Source organism: Artemia franciscana, chromosome 15, assembly GCF_032884065.1.
Source record: "Artemia franciscana chromosome 15, ASM3288406v1, whole genome shotgun sequence".
Classification (NCBI taxonomy): Eukaryota; Metazoa; Arthropoda; class Branchiopoda; order Anostraca; family Artemiidae; genus Artemia; species Artemia franciscana.
In genome coordinates, this window is record NC_088877.1 from 44,030,156 (window position 1) to 44,042,960 (window position 12,805).

The 12,805-nt window shown below is 34.0% G+C and overlaps 1 long non-coding RNA gene across 2 annotated transcripts in view; it reads left to right on the forward strand.

The window, feature by feature from the left end:
- Positions 1 to 329: 329 nt before the first annotated feature.
- Positions 330 to 12,805, forward strand: part of LOC136036518 (uncharacterized) — a 40,613-nt gene continuing 28,137 nt past the window's right edge. The window contains exons 1-2 of one of the 2 annotated variants that reach the window (XR_010619741.1): positions 339 to 396; positions 5,113 to 5,272. This is a non-coding gene — a long non-coding RNA (uncharacterized LOC136036518). Of the gene's footprint in view, positions 397 to 5,112; positions 5,273 to 12,805 lie in introns of both variants that reach the window. The other variant, XR_010619742.1, reaches the window with a different exon arrangement.

Sequence of the window (12,805 nt, forward strand, 5' to 3'; positions counted from 1 at the left end):
AAAAAATCAATAGCCGAAGGCATCGACTTTCTAATCCTTTAGAAAGGAAATTCTTTCGTAAAACTCGTTCTTGGCTCTTGCCAAATATTAACTCCTCCAATCCACCACAGAAGTACTGCAATGATTAGAAAACATCGATATTCATATAGTATAAAAAGCGTGTAAATTTAAATATAACTAATTGGCAAAATCGAAGAATGTAAAATTCAATGACGGCGTCTTGCGAAAACAGAAAAAAAGTGCAGTTTCAAGAATAAAGCAAGAGTTGAATAGCCAAGTAGAGATGTCATACGGGTTTGAATGGAGAAGATTTTTTTCTTTGTTGTCGATTTTATTACTAGTCTGATTCAAGTGCTTGTGAAGCAAACATTAAGTGAAACATATTTCTTTTATGTAGTAAGTTATAAATTTTTATTTTAGGGTTCAGATCAAAAGCAAGTCAGAAGTATGGGAGAGAAACAGGAAACATATCATTAGCTCCTCAATTCAATACTATTTTCCAATACGTCGAGAGGGGTTTGGGGCAGGGAAGGGAGCTGCTAACCCCTTTAAACTCCGTTACCCCCGAACCAAGTTTCCCCTCCTCTAGCTGAAATTTAGTTTCTTCAAAAAGCTTGTCAAAACTAAAATAAGCATGCATAATTCAAGCATCCAAGGAAACTGGCGAGTTTTCTTTCATATATATTTACCTTTGGGGTACTATTAGGCTCGTTTTTCATTTTGCACTGTCATTTCCACTCGATTTGGGATAATTGGCTTCAACCCCCCCCCCCCCCCAGGATTGTGAATAAACAGGATTGTACATTATTGTGGGAGGGGTCTACGCATTCATGTGTCCAGGTTCCCTGGTTCAATTGTTTTCCTTAACTTATTTCCTTAACTTTTCCTCAAGTATTTTCTTCCTTCTTCTCTCCTTTCTTCGTTACCAGTCTTAAAGAATTTACGCAAAGAACTTCTGTATTTGGATGTTTTTATTACGTATATGACGGGGTTTACCCCCTCGTCAGTACCTTGTTCTTTGCACTAAAACTTAAATTTTGTCCCAATTCCTTAAGAATGAGCGCTGAATCACAAAGGATAAATAGTTGAAAATTACTAAAAGTACTTTAGCATAAAGAGCGAGGTAATAGGAGGAGGTGAACTACTCAAATGTGTAATAATTTATGTTCGTTTTAAGTTTTAATGCTGCTCCTTACTTTCAGTTGAAAAAACTTCTTCATATTTTTTTTCATTGTTTTTTAAATAATGCTAGAAAATTCTGCTCTCTCTTCATGGAAATTTTCTTCTCCCATGACAAATTCCCCCATGGAAAAGTTCCCCCAATATATCTCCCTCTTCTCACCAACTCTCCCCCCAACCAAAAAATCCCTGGCTTTCCCCTATTTTCTGTTTTCCCCTATTTTCTAAGATAAGGCAAATTTTCTCAGGTTCGTAACTTGTTATGGGTAAGACTAAACTTAATGAAACTTATATATTTAAAATCAAGATTAAATTGCGATTCTTTTCATGTAGCTCTTGGTATTAAAATTCCGTTTTTAGAGTTTTGGTTACTATTGAGCCGGGTCGTTCTTTACTTATATAGTTCGTTACCACGAACTGTTTGGATTCGCTGAGGCAAGGATGCTGGGACTCTTTTGAAAAAAAAATATTTCATTTTTATTTATTTTATCCTGTTGTAAGTTGTTTCTTCTAATATATTTTTGTATTGCCGAGGACGGCCTTTGGACATAGGATCGAAATATTCATTCTAATTTGTTTCCCACTGTCTTGAGAAATTCCCTATTGTTCTTCTTGTTTTTGACGTTTGTGATGGAAAGGCATTGTGGTTTTCGTCGCTATTTACGTCTCATTTTTTCCTAAAGTCAATGAATCAAAATTTTGAGTTAGCCATTTTGTTCATTATAATCAAAATAAATAATAACTATTTCTTTGTGGACATCTTACTCCCCACTGTCCCATGGGGAGGGGCTGCAAGTTACAAACTTTGACCAGCGTTAACCAACAGTATTGATCAAGGAAGTGCACAGACGTTTTTACAGGTTTTTGTCTCGGTTGGGGAGCAGTTGAGGGGAGGGAGCTACATGGAAGGATCTTTACTTGGCGTAATATATCTTGGGGGACGAGAATAGGATTTTCTAGCACTATTAAAAAAACATAAGAAAATAAATAAGAAAAAGTTTTTTCAGCTGAAAGTAATTAGCAGTATTGAAACTAAAAACGAACAGACATTATTACGCATATGAGGGGCCTATCTCCTTCTTTATACCTCGCTCTTTATGCTAAAGCACTTTTAGTAATTTCAATTGTTTAATCTACGGCCTTTGTGATTCTGGGGTCATTCTTAAAGAATAGGGACAAATTTAAGCTTTAGTGTAAAGAGTGAGGTATTAAAAAGGGGACAAACCCTCTAATATACGTAATAGAAATATGCAAATATATAAGTTCGTTACGTAAGTTAAGTCGTAAGGTATGTATATTTTTACTAATAATAAAATTCATAAAAAATTAAAAGTCTCAGTTGCCTTTAAGCAACCAAAAATTTTTAGGGCAACTAGGCCTCCTCCCCAACCCGTTTTTTCTCAAAATAGTCCGATCAAAACTAAGAGAAAGCCATTTAGCCAAAAAATTGATATGAAAATTTCGTTTTCAAACAAATCGTGGTAATGAACTGTGGTAAGGAATTACCCGGTTCAATAGTAACCGAAACTGTAAAAAACAAAATTTTGATACCAATAGCTACATTAAAATAATCATATATTTATGATGATTTTAAATATATAAGTTTAATCACGTTTAGTCTTAATTATCAAACGTTACGAGCCTGAGAAAATTTGCTCAATTTTAGAAAACAGGGGAAAACATCCCCTAAAAGTCATAGAATCTTCACTGAAATTACACCATCAGATTCAGCGTATCAGAGAACTCTACTGTAGAAGTTTCAAGCTTTTATCTACGAAAATGTAGAATTTTTTATTTTTTGCCAGAAGACATCAAGGATGCGTGTTTGTTTGTTTTTTTGCTTTTTTCCGAGAGGCAATCATATCGACCCACTGGTCCTAAAATGTCCCAAGAGGGCTCATTTTAACGGAAATTAAAAGTTCTAGTGTCATAAATTCTACTTATAATTTTGTTTTAATTATTCATGTGCGGTGAGCTGAAATCAAACATGCATTAATTTAAAAACGTCTATAAAGTGAATAAAAAACAAGCTTTTTTTTAACTGCCAGTAAGGAGCGACATTAAAACTTAAGACGAACAGAAATTATTCCGTATGTGAAAGAGGCTGTCCCCTCCTCAGCTTCCCACTCTTTAGGCTAAATTTTTACCCTTTGTCACAGTTCTACTTTTTAAAACAATAATAAAAAACTTTAGCCTAAAGAGCGAGGCGTTGAGGAGGGGACAACCCTCAAACATACAATACGCAACTTCAAATCGGTTCCTTCTTTCCAAGATTGTGGAAATGTCCAAAGGGTCATTACTCTCACTTCTAAAGTAGTGACATTATTTTCATTCAAGTCACGAAAATATATTTTTTTTAAATATATCTTGAAAATATATTTTTTTCAAGTCACGAAAATATATTTTTGAAAATATTTTGCGTCAAATTAGAGCACTGTGAATGCGAGAGTAATATTTTCAGTATAAATAAGTTTTTAGTTTTAAAGTGTGGGGTGCTCGTCACCTTCCATAGCTAACTCTTTACTTGACAGCAGGGTTGTGCTGACTTGTGTCTTAAAATGAGACGACATGTCGCTCTTTTCAAACGGTTCGTGGTAACGAACTGTAAGTAAGGAACAGTGTTTCCCAATAGTAACCGAAACTCTAGGAAACAGAGTTTCGAAATTTCTGAACTGAATTTTCACGCTTATTCTAAATGTGGAAAATTCATCAAATTTAATGTTACCCATCAAAGGCTATGAGCCTGAGAAAATTTGATCAATTTTCTTAATGGGCAAAACATCCCCAAAACATCAAGTTATCTTAATTAAAATGACACCATCAGATAATGCAAACCAGAGAATCCTACTGTAGAGGTTTCAAGCTTTAATGTACACAAATTTAGATTGTGCATTCTAACATAAACGAATGTGACGTAAACATAAACGTTGTATACATGAACGATTGAGGTGTTCGTCCAGCAACAATTTTAAGTTTTCCAACACGAAGACTCTCTAGTGTGAAGGCACTAAGAAATAGCTATATGTGTAAGAACACCTCCAAACATCGATAATGTTTGGTTTTTCCCTAATGCTCAAGCCAGAATATATTACGCATGTGTGCCATTCTGATGGACTACCATACAAATCATGCTGAAAACACAGATGAAATCCAACGCTCCAGGCTAGCCTAGTTTGGGCATAACTGCAAAAAATGTATTCAGTCATCTGAGTAAAAGTGGCTCTCTACTCTTTTGTTTTGTTTCAGTTTTTCTATTTGTTATATTTTGTCAATGTTTCTGATATGTTTCTTATTTTCATTCCTCTCTGTGGCTTTACACAGGTTTTGATCCTTTTTTAGATTTTTTTTTTCTATGAATGACTTGCTGAATGCATTTTGTGATAATGTGTATATTTTGTTATTGAATTGAATTTCCTAAATATTCAAATTAAGTTTAATTTAAGGAAAATCAAAAAATGAATAAATAATGACATTTGAAATGAAAAGAAGACCGCTTGACACAAGAGAAATTTTTTGTTTGATAGGTAATTCATAGAAAATAATCTATGGCTATAGCCTAATCAGTGGGTCGATTTGTAATAATGCAATCATCTTGATTAACACTATCATTTTTTCTATGTTATTCAGGCTCTACAATTTTATTAGTATCTTGGATTAAACTTAAAGAATTACATCATTCGTTTTATGTTTCCTCCTATAGCAAGAAGGAAACATATTATGTTTCACTTCAAGAATCAAATGAAACATGCTTTCACTTGAGGAAATGAATGATGTAATATATATATATATATATATATATATATATATATATATACATATATATATATATATATATTTCTGGAGGCAGCCTGGGTTTGTAAGATGCTGTATATTCACAAATTCTCCCCAATATCCCGAAAGTAAAAAAAATAATCTTTTATATGCTTATTGCAGGTCACGCTGAACGTACCATTGTCAATCATTTAAATCAGTTGCCTCACCAATCAGCTTATTTCCTTCACGATCCGTGGCATCAGCCGTTCTACAAAGCTTATCAACAGACTATGCACTGCTGACTCAGACACCTCAGCCTCAGACAGTCCAAGAAATGGAGGTATACTTTTATCCTTTAGCATTTGCATATGACAAATGACAATTTTTTTATAGAAAAAAAAATAATCGTATTTCAGATTTTTCAGAGAATTTTCAGGGGGGAAGTAAAAGTGAATCACAATACGTCATCCGTTTACAGGTTGTCAAAAGGTCATTTCAGCAGTATTTTAGTAACAGTTTTTGTGTAAAATTACAACTTACAAAGCAAGCTATTGGGGCTGTTGAACTCACCAAAAGACAATATTTGCATCAAAGTACTTCAGCTTATACTCCCACAACTACCACTACTGCTAATATTATTATAACTGGTAGTACTACTACTAAGGCCTAGACTACTACTATTAATGCTACTGCTACTGCTGCTAGAAGTGTAACTACTAGTGGTACTATTGCTACTAAGGCTAAGGGTATTAAGACAAAGGTTTTGATAATACTGAAGCTGTACATATTGCACTCTTTCCCCATCCCTTTTTCCAAAATCAGCCGATTAAAATTTTGAGGGAGTAAAATTCTGACGGGATAATTTTTGTGTGCAGGCAAATTTCCGAAGGGGGAACTTTCCAGGTAAAGTTTTACACTGGAAGGATATGAAACAAACATTTATAAGAAATTAATTTATTTGTCTTATTTTCTCTTTGCCTTCTCAATAGTGTATGTAGAGATGTTCCACAGGAATTTTCCAGAGGAAAGTTCAACCTACTTGGATTTCTGGGAAATAAATTTCCATTGAGGAGGGATTTCCAGAATGATCGGAAAAACGATTAGAACTTGATGGATTTTTCAAATAAAGCTGTGCTAATGAGAACTTTTGAGGTTGAATTTTCTGCAAGGAATGTTGCAGAGGGGAGGGGGATTTTTGGTGAGTATGGAATTGTCAAGAAGGAATTTTACAGAGGGGGATGTATTTTGTGGAGAGGAACTTTTAATACAGGATTTGGCCCTGAAGGGGGGTTTTCCATGAAGGATGAGTCATATTTGACGCAAAAATTGGAAATCGATCAGAAATTAAATATTGGAAAAAATTCAGCTGAAAATAAAGAGTTACATTAAAACTCAAAACGATAAGAAATTATATTTTGCATGAAGGAGTTGTCCCATCCCCAGTACCTCGCTCTGTACAATAAACTTTAACTGTTTGTCCCAATTTCTTTAGACCTGAAAAAAAGGGTTAGAATAGGAACCTTTTGTAAAATTTCTAGAAACTTTGCTTCGAAATTACTTTGAGACCTTCACCTCTTCAATAGGCTAAATGAAACGCTTGTTTAACAGACAGTTCGTGGTAACAAACAATTAACGAGTGAATTGGCATAATCGTAACCAAAATTCTAAGAAACAGAGTTTCGCTAACAATCGATAAATCAAAAGAATCGAATTACGATGCTTTTGGAAATTATACAAAATTCATCAAGTTTAATGTTACCCATCAGAAGCAAAGAGCCTGAGAAATGTCGCCTAATTTTCGAAATGCGGAAGATGCGCCCTCTAAATAATCAAGGAACCACAATAAAAATCACCCCATCAGATTCCGCATATTGGAGAACGCTACTATGGAGGTTTAAAGCTCTTATCTGCAAAAATGTGGAATTTTGGATGAAGAAAGATCACGAATGTATGCTTATTGGTTTTTCAGTGGTGGCATTATAGATCCCTTGGTCCTAGACTATCAGGAGAGGGATTATTCACAAGGACGATAGCTGTTCTAATGCTTTTTTAAGTGACCAAAAGGATTGGAGCGTACCCCCATCCGTCCATCTCTTTCCCACACTCATTCAATGGCATTTTTGAGATTAGAAATTAAAAAAACGATTAGAAATTAAACAAAAACATGTTTTTTTCTACTTAAAGTAAGGAACAACATCAAAAATTAAAATCAACAGAAAATATTATGAATGAGGGGGCTCCTCCCTCCTCAAAACCTTCCTCTTTTTGCTAAAGTTTGAATTTTTTCCTAATTCTAAGATTGACTCCTCAGATATAAAGGTGGTTTAATTATAACATTAAGAAGCTATTTTAAAAGCACAAAAATGTTCTTCAAGAGTGAGGTGATGAGGAAGGGAAAACGCCCCTTCATATTCAGAATATCGTATTTTCGTTTTAAGTTTTAATGTTGCTCCCTACTTTCAGTTAAAAAGTTTATTATTTTTTTATTTGAGCTATTGAGAGGAGATCAAGTTTAGAAAAAAAAATACTTCATAATATGCAGAATATCTGTTTTGAATTCAGTTCCGCTAACACAATTTGACTGCTTTAGTACTTCACCCCAAATCCACCCCCTTTTCCCAATGTGCAAATATATAGCCAAAATAATATATTCCTCGTGCACACTGCATATACGTGTCTCTTGTTTTTCCGGTCCTTGTTTCATCACAGTTAGTTCAATTTACGGGTATGGAGATTAAAACTAAACTAGAAAGACGATGGGACAGAATGCAGGAAAAATATGTAATTTAGTTAGTATACTTACATATAAGGGGGGAGGGGTTAAAGCAAAGTTGAGCTTCAGTCAAAATGTATTCGCTACAATTATTCTGCATATTAAGAGATAAGAATTGTTTTCTTGAAATGTTTTGCTCTCAATAACCCTATTCTACACCTTTACGAAAACGGTTATCCAAAATATCAAAAATGACTTGTAACAACTTAAGAAAGTATATATTTACTCAATTTACAGGTATTGGTCTGATACCTGGTCCGTTGACATCAAAAGAAGAAGGGTATTTGCTCCTCCAATATCTCGAAAAATTCGTTGTGTATTATTTTTCCTGGAAAATTTCTTTTTTGGTATTTTCACTGAAAGAATAAAATATTACTTGGTAAATTTTAGTGGCTAACTCCGTATCATTAAGGAGACATGCTAATAAAAGCAGCATAATTAGATCCCTTATTGCATACTTTATTTTGAATATTATAAATTCATAATCAATTTCCTTACAATGTACCCCTTCACCCTTATGGCCCATTTATAGCCATGGGGTATAGGCCAAGGAAAGATATTGGACTTATTATTGATATTCTGTTTAATATGAATAAAAAATAGAAAAATTCGAAAGGGTTGAATAAGGTTACTGTATGAACCCATAGTATCATAAGGGGTTAATATGGTCCCTGTAGAAGCCATTTTCTCATTAATGAAAAGTTTTTAAAATAGAAACAATAAATTAGCTCCAAATAATTTAATTCGGCTATATAAAATAAAACAAAAGTAATATCAGCACATCAGCACACATCAGCACATATTCATCAGCACAAGAAACAGCCGCTCACCCAGAAATCACTTATAAATCCAGCTGCGACAGAATAAATATCTAGTGTAAATATCCTTATCCCTAAACATCCATAAAATATTATGCCAGATTCATCATTAGATATGCTAAAAACAACATTTTTTTTTCTTTTTGCTATGGGGTTTCAAAATACTGTATTTCGCCCAGAAATAGCATTCAAATAATTTAGAATCATTCAATCCGCTTTAAATGTGACAAATTATGATCCGTATACCGTATTACGTATCAATCCTAGAATACATCCTTTTAGATTCAAATCAAGTTTGGAAGCTATTTCCCCATAACCAGAGCTGATTCTTCATTAATCCAGTCATTAGGCAAGAACCTATTGCACCCAAGACCGAATCCAAAGGTAGGGGCAAGGGGTCTTGACCCCCTTTCCCAAACACATCCACTACACACCCAAAAAACAAAAACAAATGTTTTTCCGACTCGTAAGCGTAACAAAATGAATATAGCCTAAACCAATTTTTGATGCATTTCTTAAAAATTATTGTAAGGTCATAAAAAACTTCCTTTGCTATCCCCCTGAAAAATATTTCATTCAATTAAGCTCCCAAATCCCGAAAGAATAGAGAAAAAATAAGTATTACATTTGCCAAAAATGGTTTTAAAATTGCTAAAAATTTGGCAATTTTAAATAAAAATTTTGCTAAAAATTACAAAAAAAAACGTATCCGTCACCTTTCTTCTGGCGGAACATTAAAAATTCCATATTTTTGTATATAGGAGCATGAAACTTTTACAATATGCTTCTCCAATATGCTGATTTGGATGTTGTGATATTTATTAAGATTCCTTGACTTTTGGTGGTGTTTGCTCCCTTTTTTGAAAATCAGGCAATATTAATCAGGCTTGTAACATAGCCCTGAACTTGGTGAATCTTTTATAGTTGGAATCAAACAGTTCGTGGTAGCGAACTGAAATAAGGAGCGACCCGGCTCAATAGTAACCGAAACTGTAAAAAACGGAATTTTCTTTTTTCCTATTTTCTTTTCTTTTATCTCTTTACGGTAAAGTTTTTTATTGTATTAAAAAGTAGAGTTGAGAGAAAAAATCAAACGTTATCGTAAAGAGCAGGGTGTTGAGGAAGGAACGGCCTCTTTCATATACGTTTTAGGTTTTGATTTCGCTCCTTACTTTCAGTTTAAAAAAAACTTGTTTTTTTTTTAAATTAAATGAGTATAATAAGCTGACTCTTTTGATGTATGTATTCCTTTAAAAATTCTGTTTTTTTTCTTTGTGGACATAAGCCACGATGTTCTGCGGGAAAATCATTTTATCCTGGACAATTCCACCGGAAATTTTTCCCATATGTAAAATAGTGCATTCAAAAAGCAAGAAAAACAAATAAAAAGAATTCACAGAAGAATTATGTTTTTTTCACAAAGAAAACTCCCACCAAAATCCCCCCCCTCCTTGCAGGAAACTACCCTGAAAAATGAAACTATGATTTCCAATGACAAGTAGTATATGTAAGCAATGGGCAAATTATTAAATAGCTCGTTGTAACAAACTGTAAGTAAGAAGCGATGCGGCTTAGTAGTACCCAAACCCTTAAGAAACAGAGTCGTGATAACAATATGTGCATCAAAACAATCAAATTTTGATCCATGAAACTCATCATATTTAATGGTAGCCATCAAAAGTTTTGAGACTGAGAAAATTTGCATAATTTTTGGAAACACTCTCAAAACATCAAGTATTATTAATAAGAATCCCCCCAAAAGCTTCAATATTCCAGAAAACCCCACTGCAGAGGTTTCAAGCTCCTATGTACAAAAATGTGGATTTTTATTTTTTTTATTCTATTTTTTGTCGGAAGAACGATTTCGGATGCGTGCTTGTGTTTTTCTTTCAGGGGTGATCATATTGAGCCACTGATCATAAAAGTTCCTGAGAGGGATCATTTGATTGCAAATCGAAAGTTCTAGTTTCGTTTTTAAGTGACCAATAATATTAGAGGGCAGCTAGCCCCCATCCCACGCTCATTTTTCCTCTCGTCACCTGCTCCAAATTTTGAGGTAGCCATTTTGTTCAGCATATTCAAAAAATTTTAACAACTATGTCCTTGAGGATGACTGAACCCCATCCCTCCTTTCCCTGGGGAAAAGGCTGCAAGTTATGAACTTTGTCCATTGTTTACATACAGTATTGGTCGTTAGAAATGGTACAAACGTTATCGGGGACTTTTTCGGGTGGAGGAGATCGGGGAGTAATGTCTTAGAATCTTTCCATGAAGGAATAGAGAAGGAAATGTTTCATGGGGGAAATTCTAGAAAGTTCTAGAAATTCTAGAAACATTCTAGAAAACTGAAAGCTGAAATTTTTAGAAAATTTACTTCGAAATTACTTTGAGACCTTCACCTCTTCAATTGGCTAAATCAAATGCTTGTTTAATAGACAGTTCGTGGTAAAAAACAATTAACGAGTGAATTGGCATAATCGTAACCAAAATCCTAAGAACACAGAGTTTCGTAAAAAATCGATAAATCAAAAGAATCGAATTACGATGCTTTTGGAAATTATACAAAATTCATCAAGTTTAATGTTACCCATCATAAGCAAAGAGCCTAAGAAATGGCGCCTAATTTTCGAAATTCGGAAGATACACCCTCTAAATAATCAAGGAACCACAATAAAAATCGCGCCATCAGATTGCGCATATCGGAGAACGCTACTATGGAGGTTTAAAGCTCCTATCTGCAAGAATGTGGAATTTTGCATCAAGAAAAATCACGAATGTATGCTTATTGGTTTTTCAGTGGTGGCATTATAGATCCCTTGGTCCTAGACTATCAGGAGAGAGCTTATTCAAAAGGACAATAACTGTTCCAATGCTTTTTTAAGTAACCAAAAGGATTGGAGCGTACCCCCATCCGTGCCATCTGTTTCCCAGACTCATTCAATGGCATTTTTTAGATAGTCATTTTGTTCAGCATAGTTGAAAGGCCAAAGAACCATTAAATAGAAAAACGATTAGAAATTAAACAAAAACATGTTTTTTCTACTTAAAGTAAGGAACAACATCAAAACTTAAAATCAACAGAAAATATTACGAATGAGGGGGCTCCTCCCTCCTCGAAACCTTCCTCTTTTTGCTAAAGTTTTAATTTTTTCCTAATTCTAAGATTGACTAATTACTGTTTTAAAAAGAAGAGTTGAGAGAAAGAGTCAAACTTTAGCGTTAAGAGCAGGGCGTTGATGAGGAAGCAGCCCCTTTCATATACGAGGTAATTTCTGTTCGTTTTAAGTTTTAATGTCGCTCCTTACTTTCACTTAAAAAATTTTTTTTGTTTAATCCTTTTAGATTCAAATCAACATGGGAAGCTATTTCCCCATCACCAGAGTTGATTCTTCATAAATCCAGTCATTAGGCAAGAACCTATTGCACCCAAGACCGAATCTAGAGGTATGGGCAAGGATTTTTGACCCCCCCCCCCCAAAAAAAAAAAAGATCCACAACACAGCCAAAAAACAAAAACAAATGTTTTTCCAACTCGTTAAAGCGTAACAAAATGAATATGGCCTAAACCAATTGTAAAGTTTTACTTTTTAAAGTAAACCAAAATTAAGTTTCTTAAGAATTATTGTAAGGTCCTCAAAAAACGTCCTTTGCTATCCCCCTGAAAAATATTTCATTCAGTTTAGCTCCCAAATCCCGAAAGAATAGGGAAAAAATAAGTATTACAATTGCTAAATATGGTTTTAAATTTGCAGAAATTTTGGCAATTTTAAATAAAATTTTTGCTAAGAATTGCTAAATAAAAAAAAAACGTATCCATGACCTTCTTCCGGCGGAACATTCAAAATTCCATATTTTTGTATATAGGAGCTTGAAACTTTTACAATATTCTTCTCCGATATGCTGAATCGGAATGTTGTGATATTTATTAAGATTCCTTGACTTTTGGTGGTGTTCGCTCCTTTTTTTGAAAATCAGGCAATATTAATCAGGCTTGCAACATTTGATGGGTAGCACTGAACTTAGTGAATCTTTTATAGTTGGAATCAAACAGTTCGTGGTAACAAACTGAAATAAGGAGCGACCCGACCCGGCTCAATAGTAACCGAAACTGTAAAAAACGGAATTTTCTTTTTTCCTATTTTCTTTTCTTTTATCTCTTTACGCTAAAGTTTTTTTTTACTGTTTAAAAAAGTAGAGTTGAGAGAAAAAGTCAAACTTTAGCTTAAAGAGCAGGGTGTTGAGGAAGGAACAGCCTCTTTCATGTACGGAGTAATTTTTGTTC